The sequence below is a fragment of the Haemaphysalis longicornis genome, unplaced genomic scaffold, assembly GCF_048455015.1.
Source record: "Haemaphysalis longicornis isolate Haplotype H1 unplaced genomic scaffold, Haemaphysalis longicornis Haplotype H1 scaffold_1, whole genome shotgun sequence".
Lineage (NCBI taxonomy): Eukaryota > Metazoa > Arthropoda > Arachnida > Ixodida > Ixodidae > Haemaphysalis > Haemaphysalis longicornis.
Window position 1 is genome coordinate 346,453,483 of NW_027526203.1, and position 15,591 is coordinate 346,469,073.

The 15,591-nt window shown below is 44.5% G+C and overlaps 1 long non-coding RNA gene across 1 annotated transcript; it reads right to left on the reverse strand.

Annotated features, from left to right (window-relative positions):
- Positions 1–1,326: 1,326 nt before the first annotated feature.
- Positions 1,327–6,700, reverse strand: LOC144170682 (uncharacterized). The gene is made up of 4 exons (XR_013322656.1): positions 5,950–6,700; positions 4,291–4,799; positions 4,087–4,198; positions 1,327–3,032 (listed from the first exon to the last, which is right to left on the reverse strand). It is a non-coding gene; the product is annotated as an uncharacterized LOC144170682 (long non-coding RNA).
- Positions 6,701–15,591: the final 8,891 nt, after the last annotated feature.

The window sequence follows — 15,591 nt, forward strand, 5'->3', positions numbered from 1 at the left end:
CCGGAAATATGCTCCAAGAAGTGCGCCACCCGCTACACCGATTACGGTAGCGATGCATGCGCAATATTCCCCTAAACTGCGGCAAAGTGTATGAAACAAGACTGTTCTTCAACGACCGTGTGCGAGGGCACCGGCTGGCAGTCAGCAGCAACATGGGCGGGCACCTGGCAGGCCACTGCAAGCGCTGTGGTGGGGCTTTGCACTCTACACCTGGACGAGACTACCTTTCTCAGGAGAGCAAGGAACTGCACTGAAAGGGAGATCATCGAGGTGTTATAAAAAAAAGCCGAAAATTAGTGCTCTAACACGCCATCACTATCAGTTAATTGCAAATAAAAAGCCAAGTTTAGTACGTGGACATGTTCTATTTTGTGTGCAACTCGGTTTACGCCTGTAATAAACACGTGTTCCTATGTACCTGCCTTGATACTTAAGTACAGGTTACTACAATTACATTAATATATGTCAGTCTACTTTTACGGTGACTTGCTTACGAGCGATTGTTAGCACCTTTTACACTTGTTAATTTATATTTACTTTGAGTACATTGTTCTCCACACTCTTAATCTGGTTCCACGTAAGATCCACTTAGTAACTGGAACTTTTTTGCAAAAAAGTTCCAGTTATATAATTGGAACCGTGTTCCACATATCCTGAAAATTAAGTGGAACAGTGCACCACATATTTTTGCAACTAAATTATGTGGATCGGTGTTCCAAATAAAAGTATGCGGATCACTGTTCCAAATAAAAGGGTAGTTTAAGTTACTGGAACATTGATCCATGTAAAATAATTATGGAATTTATCCGATGCGCCGTTCCAGGTACCTTCAGACCAGCTGTTTATATAAAACGGTGTTCCTATAGGCATTGGGAAGCTGTCTATGGGACTCCACTTCTCCAATATTTCTGCTTTCCTGTCGGTATACACCGAGGTCATATGCCAGGCTGGCGGATGCATTGGTATCAGCAGGAAACCGCAAGCACCATTTTAACACAGCCTTGATATATGACCCGCAGTGATACCAACAATTGGAAAGAAGAAACCACCGCAGCAGTGTGGTCCCTGACAGTTCCCAACAGTTGCCTATCGGAGCACAGTTCTATATAAAAGTTGGTCTGAGGCACCTAGAGCGGCACACCCTCTTTGGCTTCACCCGCAGAATCCTGTGCTGGGTTTCAGCTGCATATAAAAGAAACAATATACTTGCATTAAAATACGCACGAAACAAACTACTAAGACTCACACACTGCTTTTCAACATACTATACAACTTTATTGGGTGTTAGTATTCATACATTCCAGATTTGACTAGCTGTCTATTTTCAATTGCACAGAAAATGACCAACGTACAAGGAATAAATACCATAACGATAACACTAGGCTCCAAGTGGCATTTTCACATATTCACTTTTACTCAAAAACATGGTTAATAAAGACGGTATTAGGGCCGACCGCTTCATAAATAAATAGACGTGTGCGTCTACCGCGGCACTGACACAGACATTATACAACAGTGAGCATCAAATATGCTGTCTTATCAGAAAAACCAAGGTAATTCAAAGGCGGCATTACTCTTTGCGCTTGCCACACTGTGTTTACGCATAACTGTTTGGGAAAATGCAGTTTGCTATTAAATTGTAGGGAAAGGCAAGGCCTAAAAACAAGCCATACACGGTTGTATTATCAGAAACCTACAACAGTGCATTGCAAGAGTTTAGGAAAACAACGCTCGAGCCAAGATTAACGATAAAACATTTTGACACGAGAGGTCACATGCGGCAGTATGCCACAATTAAAACATGATTATTAAAGATAGTAGTTTCCTGACACCAGACGTAAGTGTAATATCAAGCTATTTGTAGGCAAAATAGACTTTATGAGCGTCCTGAAAAGGCCTTTGACTTAAGGCACGTTACTTGACCAAACAATTTGTAGTTGTTTAAAATAATTCATCCCAGGAAATCTCACAAAAGCTAGCGTGAATCTTATATAATTTTGCAAACCAGGTAGCTGGAAGCATGTTACACATAATAAAATTTAACAAGCAGACTAATTATATACGTCATCAATTCAAGCGGGAACAAGTCAGACATCCTTAAGAAGCAAACAAGCCAGCGTTGAATCATACAGGGGACCAGTTTTACAAAGCAGACTTGAAGCATTTTTTCCAGCCTCAACGTTTTACCTTAGGTAAAATTTACAGTTGCGTGCTATAAAAACCCTCCTGTCTTGCTGTCAGTGTAATTGTGACCAAATCCCTGCATCTGCCAAGCAAGAAATGCAACTTTGTTCAAAGGAGAGGACTTGTTCAAGCCAAATAAGCACATTTTAAATTCTTCTACGGCATGGGTGTCAGCTCACTTACAGTACTAAAATTTATCAATGAAGGCACAAGCCATCTGCGTAAATAAGCACAGTCACTTTTGCATCAGCAGCAGCACTGCCACGAAAAAAAATCTCATGAGCTACACTTGAATAATAGGACGTTACAATGCGGTGCCATGAACTACATTAACACCCACTATAGATTCAAATACAGCCTGCGCATTGTGCCAATGATGAAAAATAAGGCACGACTTCAGTGTTCAGTTCACATGAAACTTGCATGTGCCCGTAACTTAAACCTCTTCATCTGTTTTCACCCCCTTCATGCCTTTCATCTGACCTCCTTCATGCCTTTCAAGAGATACTTTAACCTCTACCAATAATTTAAAATCCCAAGTAGAACTGAACACTTCAAGTATTTCAACAAAGACTCCAACCTAAATGACACCAGGCCACTGTCAAATTTATCATGCTTTCCAACAAATCCCTGCAAAAGTCCCAAGAACTCTTCAAAGGCACACAACCATAAGAACATGATGACACGATGAAAAAGATGACATATGCGGCGAAGAGGATGACCACATCCTGAAGTGACAATGCAGGCGGCGAATCCGTGATGTGTTTCTTGCGGGCAATATTGATGGCGCCAGTCCCTTCTCTCAGAATAACCGGGCCTCGAGAAGACTTACTGCTCACCTCATGTACCTTCAAGGAAACAAGAATATTTTGTTACATGGTTGCTTTAAATGAGTGGGTTGCTAAGGCCCTTTCATAACACAGTAATTGGTTTAAAATCAGTGATTTCTTGCGTTTTTTCTGGGAGTGCTGCTAAAGGTGAAAGTGCGCTAAACAATATCACCACAGACAATCAATGAAATTGCCCTGATTATGGAAAGTATCCCACCTTGCTGCCTCAGTATCCTGAATATAAGGTTTTCTATCCTTGAGAGGTTTTGTTTATTAATCAAATAATAATTACTATAATCACCTTTCGGCATTATATTTTACACACCTTCTCTCAGCAAAAAATGTTCTATGTAATGTATAATGTGCTCCCTAGAATGCTATAGTGAGGCTGGCTTAATATAACTTACAGCTAAACGATGTTTCTACCGCAAAGAAATAAACGGCCACTCATAGGAAATCATAAATATCGCACTGTGGCAGAAATTTTTGGGGGAATTAGTTCCACCTAAAATATTTCCCTCTCGATATGTATTACCTCCATGGTTCGTAGTGGTATGAGGCAGAAGTTGAGCTGACTAATGCTGAACTAGGCTGTTGCACAATTTTCTTATAAATCACAACTATAGCACATTTTTTTGCAGACGACACTTTCTGTGCTCTAAACAATTCCCTTAAAAAATTACCCCTTATTTAACCACCTGTCAAAATCCAATGCAAGCATTACTCATGCTACGGCTGTATTTGGGAGTATTATTGGTGCTACGGGCGTATTAAAAGCGGGAAATTTAAATCGTCATTTGCCACCGTATTGTTGTAGCAGCAACCACGTTGGGCGTGTCCGTGGTGCTGGCAAATCACAGCAACAACTCTCAAGGTGTAAAAGCTAAATATTTACCAAAACCTAAATACAAAATAGTGTTTTTTTTTTTGGCCACTGTTGAAGCATCCGTTATAGGCGGAATGTGAACACAATGGCCAATATTGGCGTTCACGATAACTTGTTAACAGTGAGATTTTATTAGGATGAACAGCCCCAGAAAGTGAGTCCCGCAAAAACAAAATGCCAGCTTACCCAACCAAAATTAAGACCCGGGTGTTTCTGCCAGGGTGCACTTCCAGGAAAGTTTCGCTAACGTGTTCCGAAAAGCTCCTACTGTCACCTTGAGCCACAGGCCAAGCTGTCACTGAAAAGAAGTTCAAGTTTCAAACCATTAGTTACAAAGAAACTACCTAAAAACGCGCCATGAAAGACCCAAAAATGGCAGTGCGTAGTTACTTGTAGAATGCAATGATTTCATCCCATGCAAGAGCTTTAATGTGTTGCCTTCTGATGATACACTTCCAAGAAGGGGTCCAAATACAATTAAAATGGCCATATGCATTCCTTGTACAGCTGCTTTAGGTCTATCTTCGCCCTATTGCCTAGAAAATAAACAGTACAAAAATATCAGAGAATAAATTTATGCCTTGCTTTACCCAGGGAGCACGAGAAAATATTGAACAATGTCTGATTCGTTCCACGAAAGTGGAATGTCTTTTTTACAGCGGAAGCCCTGGTAATCTTTTCTTGCTAAACAATTTGAGATATAAAAATATTTGAACATACTTTAAGCTCACCTGTCCTTGGTCTATGCGAACTGGTGAACATGTGCACAATATGCACGACTCAAAAGGTACTCTTTTGTGGCTTATGAGCTCCACAGGGCATTCATAATCCGCCGCACTCTCCCCGACGACCCTTCAGCATGCCGAAGATGTCTTCAGCCAGTAATGCCACAGCCATGACTTCGCAGGAGCATGTAAAGAATGGAAATAATTTGTTTTCATTTTTTTTGCAGAGAAACAAAAACATTTGTCACAACCTATCAGTGGAGGGCCAAATGTCTCCACAGTCAGCCACAGACTCTTTCTGAACAGGTCATAGAGTATGAATACAGAATGTAGCAATCTGCTTTTGCAGTATAATTTCTACGTTCAAAGGAGAACTAAAATGCATTAATGTTTGGTGCACCTCATGATTCAACAACTTTGCACCTGAGCGTTTCGAAAATTATTCCAACTCTCTAGCTGCCACTGACATTGATAGCATAAAATGGCAGGAATGAATTATTTTTAAACTTACTTTGTGACGTTAAAACTTCTAATAGTCCACACGTGAGCTTTATGGGTAATTATTCTGAGGTCTCAGGTTACCACTGACATTGACAGCATAGAAACGGCTCCACACTTCCTCCGTGTTTACACCTGACTTCCCATCCACAAAAGGAACGTTTTGTTACTACGCTGCTGCTCAGACAACCACTTTCCCTTGCATTTCACTACACGTCAGGGAGCCAACTAAAGTTGACTAGTGTAAATAGACCATCTGAATTCATCGAAGGCATTGTAAGAAACGGGGAACAACTACACACAGAGCACAGATAAACGTAAGCAGTGCTGCCGCCAACGTCTTGAACGCACATCAACATTAGGCGGAATAGCGTGATTAGCACAGTAAATGTATGGCTCTCAGAAGACAACACAACGCAATTAACACGGAAGTTTGAAAATACCGATAAGGCTAAAGACAGACGCTCCGACAAACAAGCCGTGCAGTGTGTGCGCGCGAGACAATAGCGTGCGACTAACCCGAGAAGATTCAGTGCCGCTGACAGGTACAGCAACCGTCAATATACAACTAAGCAACACCACACCATAAGGGGACATGCAGACTCGAGAAATGCGCGCACCAGCAACTTTCTAAATAGCACTAGCTAACGTATGCAGTCAGAAATGTCAAGCCGACTCCGACCCACAAATACACAAGCTATAGTGAATAACGGCCGCAAACGTTTCTCGCATCGAACAGGCAGCGGAGCGGCACGTTTATCGGACGCAGTGATGAACAAGTCAATGAACAACAACCGTTACCAGAACATAAATAAGCAGCACTGACCTTTTTTGCGCCTCCCGGCAAAACTTCACTTCGTCGAACAGTAAATACAGCCCGAGGACATGAAGAAATCCGCAGTTTCACGCCACAACCAAACTGGTAACCGTTCCCGCCAGTCTGACCGACAGTTCATTTAGTACATCAGGCGCATAAGGCGAGCAATCAAGAAAACCGCTATAGAAGGCCACTGGTGGCGCTGCATGCGGACGAACAAAAACTAGCTTGCAAAAACGTTGAGACGTAGGGGCGCTGCTGTCGTTAAACGTGTTCACGCAGTCCCGTTTTTCCCTCATCGTCGTTGTACCCGTTGCCGTCCCACTATACCATGCATCAACGCAAGCGACGCTGCCTTGCGGCTGTCAACGCATGCGCACGGCATGCCGCACTGAAGTGGCGGTCGTTTCGTAATGGTTTCGGCCAACTTTTAAATGCATAGCATTTTAGTAACTCACAATGTCACGCGGCGTTCGGCCTAGTCCGCAGCCAGGCCACTACACTATAAAAGAAACAACAGTTTCCGGCGCCCGGATTCGAACCCATGACGCCGCGGGCGGAACGGCAAGTGCCGGGCGCACTACCGATTGAGCCACGCAACCAACACGGATTTCGATGCACCGATAGCGCCTTATATCCTTCACTCATTTATGGTTTGTTTCGAAAGCGCCATAAGTTGTCACGCGCCTCCGCAAGATGGCGACACAGGTTCCGCGATCGAGACTATGATCGAGAGACCCGCCATAAGTTGTCACGCGCCTCCGCAAGATGGCGACACAGGTCCCGCGATCGAGACTATGATCGAGAGACCAGCAGCGCTGGTCGCGTCTCGTGCTGCCGGGACGCCCCGCTGTAGCCCACCGCAAATTTGATGACGTGCAGCGTGTAACAAGAAAACCAACAACCAATACGTAATCCATACGACTTGCCGGCGCACCCCCTCGGAAATGCTGTGCATTTGATCGTGCCCCTCGCGAGGGGGATGTATTTTTTGGTTATCGCCGCTGCAATATATAGTTTGCTAGGCCGGCAATGCGCGGCAGTGCTTTTGCAACTGTTACAAGGTAGATTCCCAGTTGATATAATTCCATCTTTGGCAGCAACCGAGCACGGTCGAAACGGGCAGACAAAATTCTGGCAATTTGGTTCCGTGCTCGATATTCTGCGGAGCCACCGGGTCCCGGTCATCAGTGTTTCGAAGAATACGCCGGTTCATATAGAAATGGGGACAAAAGAAAAAAAAAATGCGTTTGAAAGTTCACGTCACGTCGGTATGCAAGGGAGATAAAACTTTGAGGACGTAAGCCTTAACGACATCTACCGCTGGACAATGGTCTTTTGACGCCCATAAGTATCGTATAAATCTGTTTGGCGTAAATTCAGTGTGACGCTTGTAACTAAAGTGGGCTGTAAAAATGTGTTTCAAATGGTTTTCTTTTTTGTTGATGTTTTACGAATACTGGCTACCTGTCTCATGTATACAGACCTCAATGGCGTTTCCTGGTCTGCAACGGATCGCTGTAGTTAGCATTGCGCATGTGGCAATTCTTCCCGATGGTGACTGGTCATTGTGCCCCTGCATGTAATGTGACTGGTATAATCGATCGCTGCCTCTTGTCTTTCTTCCTCCGTGCCTTGGGCGATGCACGCCGTGGCCAGTGACCAGCCCGCGGAAAAGATCACAAGCTCGACACCCTTGATCGCTTATATTTGCTTCGGAAAATGGGAGTAGGCCTCTAAGCGGACGTGTACGCGGCTCTGAGGCTGGAACAAAGAGCTCAGATATTAGCCAATTTAACACGTTAGTTGGGCTAAAGTTGTTTCTCGCCGCGGGCCGTGAGCGCGTGCGGTATGTGTGCATAAACTTCGATGACAGCTTTATTTCGTTCTTTGCAGTGAAAACAAAACGACACTTCTTTATTGACTGCGTTATCTTGACAACAAGTCTTTCCAATAACAATAATATATACTGCGACGCTCTTTGATATCCACGTTATAGAAAACTACTTCCGTATAGTGAATCCAGTGTGATTACTCGCTAATAAGCAAGTAATAATACACCTTCCCGTTTTCCAGCAGTTTGTCTTCATGAACACCAATAGTGCAGGAAAAGAGCAACGGGGGACCGGGAGGAGAAGACAGGTCATTCGGTGAACTTGAATTACTATGGCAAGTAACAACATTAGGGTAACACTGCGAATTTTCGCAATACTGCAATGCATAATTTGAAATAAGAATGACATTTCAGTATATATATATATATAGAATGTAAGGCAGATGCCGCGGGGTAGATTTAGTTCTCCGGGTTCTTTGCCGTTCTCCTCCTGCAAAGAGGCTTTCGTTTTTGCTTGTAAAAATTAATAGCCGGGGCGAGACAAAATACAAAAACGAACTTCTTAGCATATAACTGCAGGAGTAGCATGATGTGTGTGGTGTAAAATGTGACGCAGTCGGTTACCATGCCCCATCACAACATAAGTAACGTGGACTAAGTACCATTGAGCGCGTACTACACCCCAGCGAGATGATGACTGAGTGTTGAACAAAAACTGCCGTTTCTGCGAAACTTTGTAAACCAAAATGCATAAAATGTAATTGCCTCAATAAGTATTTCGTAATGAACACTCTTAATAAAAAAGGTTGTAAAAAGGTAGTAACGGCCGTATTTACTAACTCCTTACGAACCTTACTACCCCGCGGTTTTGTACGTAGGCTCTGGCACTAACAACTGCATGGTTAGTAAATTAACTGAGTGTAGGAAGTGGTAGCACTAGATTAAGGTCGTGCTTATGACTAGGTTGTGCATGGCCAGTTAGTAAACGCATGTAGCTCAGAAGAGTGCTATCGCTGGGACTTTACTAGTGGGGGTAGTGGTGCTTACTGCCTGCTTCGGTTAGTAATTTTGACAAGTGCTACATTTACTACCTCCAGTTACTAAGTACCTAGTGTATACTGGGACAAGTAACTTGTTAGTATTCCATTAGTGAATGCTCCGACCTTTTTTTTAAGAGTGAATATGTTCACAAAAGCACCACGAATTCTTCAGCGCTATAGCAGCTATGGCTTTGCCCGAACGGCAGACGGGGAAAGGGAAGACGTTTAGTCCTTCTCAAATTGAAGTCACTGGTGATTTTGTATACTTGACGCCTCAAATTAGAAAAATACGATGTTCACAAAAGCGGTTTGGGTGCCGCAGAACACCTGGAAATGGGTTCCTGCAATTTCTTCTTTTGCCTAACATATCCTCCTCTCGACATTTTTAATGCTTTGTACGGCGTTGACAAAAAAGTGGGAGTTCGTTTTCTGTCAAAGGACATCACTAAAACTACAGCTCAGCCGTATTATGAAAGTTAACTGCTGCAAGGCAGTTTCATAGATGTCGGCGAAGTTCATTAAATTTTATGCGCGGTGTGCGCGTGTATATTAAACGCGCACGTGCATCTTAGGTCAAGAAGCACCTAATATATATGCGGTTCATTGTTCCAGTTGATGCATGAAAGAGAGCATACTTCACTGCCATGCACGAGTTATGTGGAACAAGACACGAGCAAAAAATAGACAAACGCACTCTTCCCAACCGTTTACTGGGACTTAAGTGGAACAGTAACCGGAACCACCGACATCGCATGACCCCATTTCTTCGGTTCCAGATAAAAACCACGAACATAAAGAAAACAAGCTGACGGTTCCAGATAAGATCCACCTATATGCTTCGTTCCAGTTATTCTTTCATTTGGATCCACATAAAATATATGGATCACCCTTTTTAACTGGAACTTATATGGAACCAGATTAAGAGTGCAGTTTCGGGTATCAAATAGCTTAGTTTTTGTTGAATAAAAGGTTGTACGTTGGCGACCGACCGTATATGCCGGTTTGTGCCTCACTTTGTTTCCGTCCGCTTAGAGCTGTACCTTTCGTCCTTGAGTCACGAACCAACTAGCTCAGCAACACGTTTTGTTACTCTTAATGGTCTATCCTCACCCATTGAAATCTCAATGCACTGTGTTAGCGTAAACAAATTATCATGGAAGCGCCTGCTTCGCGCTCGCAATTTTCTGAATTCCTCCCTGCGTTCATGGCAGTGTTTTCACAGTCGACCTCCCAGAACAAGCCAGGAGCATGATGCAAGCGAAACCTCGATACAAACGCACTTTTTGTAGTGAAAAAAAAAATGCACGTAAATCGGCAGGCAAACGTCAGGAGATGGACCACACATTCTATTCTTTAATCGGGTAATGTAATTAGGCAATGTTAACAGATCACATTAGTGTCCCTGTAAGGAGTACGCCGTAAACAACTGCTTGCGAAATGGCGGAACGTAACAGGTAAAGTAAAGCCTCGGCAACCTCTCGCAGACTTTCTTGCGGTGATCACTGGCGTGGCGGTCTAATTGCTCCATCTCTCAGCTTTCTTTTTCTCTTTCTTTCTTTCTTTCTTTCTTTCTTTCTTTCTTTCTTTCTTTCTTTCTTTCTTTCTTTCTTTTTAAGCTTATCGCAGCTTAGCAGTTTCATAAGGAAGCATTTGCTCGTAGAAAATGATCGTAACCCTTGTTGCGATGCAACAACATTGGCGCAAATCACATCCCATTTGTGCGCTATGCAGAACCACGCAAGATGAAGACAGCGTACAACTTTGCCTTATTCGAAACATTGGGTATCTCATACATCAGTACAATTTTGTGTGACGAGAAACGATGCTGGCATTGCAACCTGCTGCGGTGGCCCAGTGGCCAAGGCGTTGTGCTTGTGAACCCTCCGCGGCCGCACTAGTGCTTCGTTTTTCGAATTCGTCCTTCGCCTCCGTCCTTCGCCTTCGTGCTGCGCCTTCGCCTTCTCGCCTTAACTAATGGCCCCATTGATTGCCGTCTTAAAGAAGGCGAAGAGGACGCCTTCCGCCAGATTTGATCATCAGAGCAAGTGCGGGCTGTCGCCTTTAAGCACAAGATGCAGACTGCGTCCACGGACTATTTCAAGCTTTGATTTTGTTAACCTTCCCAGTGTTCTTATTCATTTTTGTTAGTTGGAACTTACATTAATTCGAACTGAGACGGCATCCCCTTGCGGTTCGAATGAACGAGCTTTAACTGTAATTTAGATCCTCAGGTGGTCTTTAAGTTAATCCGGAACCCTACGCTGCGGTGCGCCTCATAGCCCAGCTAGGTGTAGCTTCAACGCGTTAACCCCCCCTTAAAAAATGATTCTTTGAACGTTGCTATTTAAAGGGGTGAATTGCAAATGACCCGCTCGCTGTACACTTTTCTGGCGTGGCAAAAACCCTCTGACGTACTCGGAGCCTCGGAAGCAGTCAAAAACGGGCGCTCAGTACACTGATTTGGCGCCATTGTGAAGACACCGAAGATTGGGATCCTTAAGCAATCGAAGACGTTCCCGAGAAATTCTCAAACGCATGTAATAAGTGTGGTGAAATATCCACCCTATTTCATGCATCCTGGGGTTGTCGTACTATATGGCCCTCAGTAAGCACCAACACCAAGTAATATGAGCTATGGGAAGCAGCTCTGGCCAGCTCTGACCCTGGGGTTCAAAAGTATCTGATCTTTAGGGCCAAGACTGGGGCAGAGGAAACAGAGGACCTGGAAGGAGGGAACTTACCCTAGTTCAATCAAGACCTTTCATTTCAAATAAACGTTTCATCTCTCTCTCTCTTAAGCAAACCTACTGGACCTCCGCAGGACGTTTCACCGGGTAACAACCGTAGCCCGCGTAACGGCTTTTGCATCGGACGATGAAGTGACTATAATTGGGCGAATTTAGCTCACCGTAACCCTGAAGGCCCTGTGAGAAAATGGCGGCTGCAATTTGTATTTCATTCTTTCGACTTCAAAAAGCTACCGCGCTGTTGCGTGAGTCACTCAAGAGATGGCGCTAAGGCCCCGCAACTCGTAAAGCGAATCATAGCGTCTGCCTCCGATTCATGTTGATTTTCATTACCTTACTTTATTGTAGCCATTTCATGGTCACCTTATCGCCAATAATAGCGTCATTTCTAACTTAAAATACTACAATCTCCCACTGCAATCCCACGAAACGATTTCAATGATCGCCTAATTTGGTCGGCATCAGTCAATCGCACAAGTTAGAAGTATCGCGCCACAAATTAAGCCAGGGAAAGTAACTAATGTCGCAACCCTTTTTCTGTTTCCCTCACTTTATAGAAGTTTGTGGTAAAACTGGAGAGGGTGTTATTCCCACGAGGCAATCTTTCGATTGTATCTAAGCTGTATGTTGTCTTACTGGTCCATTTAGGTGGCATACATTGGAAGTTCTTTTCATCGGAGTATGAAAACGAGACGTGTACCACGCCGCTCTGGGGATGCAGTTGATGCGCTTTCGAATGCGTTTGGATCAACAAAAAATCTCATTGTGGCGGAAACAAGTCACAATTGAAATAATGCACCAATTCAGAAACGAATGACACGAGGTCGATGGCTGAAACTGACGGTGGAAATTCCCATCGAGTTGGGCACTTTACAAAAATTCAAGCAAGGAGCACAGAGAGGTGGGCGGAATTTCCGAATCACCGAAATGGTTTCACGAAAGATTTCACGCTCTCATACGACACCGCGCGTGTAGTGTCAGGCGATACGGAGGCTACTGTTGACGATAAGTCCATTGTCTGCCCGCACATTGTTCATTTTTCGTGCCTTTCATGTCAAGGGCAAGGCAATGTCAATGATGGCTCTGGGATGTAATTCACGCCACCTGACATTTAACGCTGATACTACCGGAGAAGGTCACTTGAGATGCAAGTTAGCCATCACATCAAATCACTATAACCACACTCCATCGGAGACTGTCTTGATTACGGAATGTTATCTTCGCCATCACACGTTGCTCTCAGGCTTTTGCGGAGAAGTTTGTGCCGGACCGACCTTTGCATTGGTTCTTTTTTTTCTATTATTTTCGCAGTGTTTCTGTACAATTTCCACATTTCCAATGTTCAAATAGCAAGTATTCTGCCAACCTGGTGTTTCATATAACGCTAAGCAGGCTAGTTCATATCGCAGTCGAACTTTCTTATAACGGAGTAGTATCGGAGAAGTATATAAGTTCGTTATATCCGATATTCGTTGTAACGTGGAGGTAGAAATCGGCTCTAAAAATTGGCAATCTGGCTCGCGGAACAATTCTTGATACAAAATCCCATTATTCGAGTCTTCGAACTTATTACAAACGACGTAATTTTTACCTGTCTCCCTGTGGCACTTCAAACAAAATGGACCGGAACATGAGAACGGCAAATAACATCAGAACAAAGTTGACAAAACAGGCCTGTGTTCTTATTTGTGTGAAGAATGGGATCTCGCTCAGGTGGCTTTTTTTTTTCACAGCACTGAGCAGGATGAAGTGCTCCACAGTGTCCGCGAACGAAATGACCTTTTCTACTTCCACTTTGCTTTTTTTACGCTAGCTTTGAAGCTTTGAGCCTCGCGCGAACCAGATAATTCTTCGTTACAGCCGATATCACGCAAGGCTCTGAGGTTTCGGTTTCGCTATATATAAATAATAAGTATCACTGCAATGAAGCGTGAGCAACCAATTTCGTAATTAGTTAGCTATAGCCGATAATTCGCTATATCAGAAGTTCGTTATAACGAGGTTCAACTGTACCTTGAATTTGGCTTCATATTCGAGCGCTGAATTCTCGCATTCGCCCGTAAACCACCGACCGATTTCGCACGCAAACGAAAGTCTGAAATTTGCGAGATTATGTGAGAGGCCTCCAAGCTGGTTGAGGCGAGCGAGTGCCGGAGGAGGAGGGAGTTGGAGGAGCGCGCACGGGAGAATCGCGGAGGGACGTGCTGCGGAGCGGTGATGGAGGAAGAACAGGCGCCTCTTCCAAGTGGACGCACCTCAACAGTGAACCACCGAGAAAAGCACAGCAACGCGCTTCCTCCCTGCCCTCCGGGGAGAAGCCCACATGAATTAGTGGCGACTGCCGAATAAAGGCCAGGCCGTGGACACGTGGAGGGATTCGCTGGCGATCAAGTGCCCTCCGCTAGTACACCGCAGCGAGGGCCGGGCACGGGCTTACCAAGAAGTGAACCGCCGCTATCATTTTTTTACGACGATATGTTGGATTTCCGGACAGTTCGGGAGCTTTTTCTATTGCTGTATATTAACGTTTCTGTGCTTTTTAAGCTGCACTGCGCGGAGTGCGTGATTATAGAGATTTTTGCCCCCACCACCAGGTCCAAAAATCTTGTCATTGACTGGTGGTAATTTTGTGCGTGCGAGCATGCGTGCGTGCGTGATACGTACTGTCATTCCCTTAATACCATATCGTCAAATTGTTGCAAATTTCGTTTCAGTAATTTATCAATAATATGACCAGATACGTTCGTAAAATCTACAAACAAGCCTAAAACTCGATTTCTTTGTTAGAATTGCTGAAAAATATACTCTTTCTGTACCTGAAGAGCGTATTCCGCGCTGAAATCTCAATGGAAGCCACACTGCGGTTCATGAGGCAATTTAAACCTTTTTTAAAACTTGTTGAGCCGCTTTAATACTAGCCATTTACTGCCATTGGCAATACTGGCAGAACAAACATGGGGCGGAAATTTGACAAGGGGTTGTTTGACAAGAGGACGTACTATAGTAACACGTGCAACGTAAACGTACATTCTCGAGGGAAAACGACCTGGCTGTAGCACTCATTATATATCAACTGCATACGAAAACATATATAAAACACACATACAAATACAGATATGAAGATGCATTTATTAAACCCACCAGTAGGGATTTATACACCCCCCCAACACCCCCATAACCCCCCCCCCCCCAGAAGGAGTTGGACACCACCCAAAAAAGATTTCACCACCACGGCCACCCCGCTCAGGGATTAATACACCTCCCCAACAGCACCCCCCCCCCCCCAGGAAGATTTCTACACCCCGCCCCCTCCCAGAAACAAAAATTGAAAATCTGGATAAATCCCTGCCCACCAGTGTAAAAAGAACGCATAAAGAACAAGACATCAGCCAATTTTCTAACTCACCTGCATAGCCCCATTGTGTTAAAAGGTGAGCGTTTCTCCAGGCCGAGGTATCGCGAAGACAAATTTCATTACAATGACAGATGATCGATTGATTGAATAAATCTTCATTCAAACGAGCAAGGGCCGACTGTTGTGACAGCACCCGCCATGGGACGGGCGTACTTATGCCGGGATATATACCTTGGCTTCTACTGGAAGTCATCGTCCTCGCCACCACGGTGGACTGAATGTCAAGATTCCCCACTACTCGACACAGGGGCTGGGGACTGGAATGCGGTTTTTCGTTTTCTGGCACTCCCACACCCCATGGCGCAGTATTCACCTGGTAGAGGACAGTGGTGACAGAGCCATACGTGTCACGTATATTTACGCCATACCTCGCCGTGCCCAGCCTGTTGTCCGGTCAACTTCCTGGCTAACGACAATGAGACCAGGACTGGCGGAAGAGCGACAAAGCTGCCGCCAAGCTTTGAAAAGGAGCTTGGGCAAGGGGAGAACGGAATCCCATAGGCTGCACGTCACATTCGACAAACCGTTTTAGCTATGACCTCTCGCAGCGCAGTGCGGTTGCCACCATTGGTGGGAGGCAGTTGCATTAAAGGACACACTGAGGGAAATCCATTT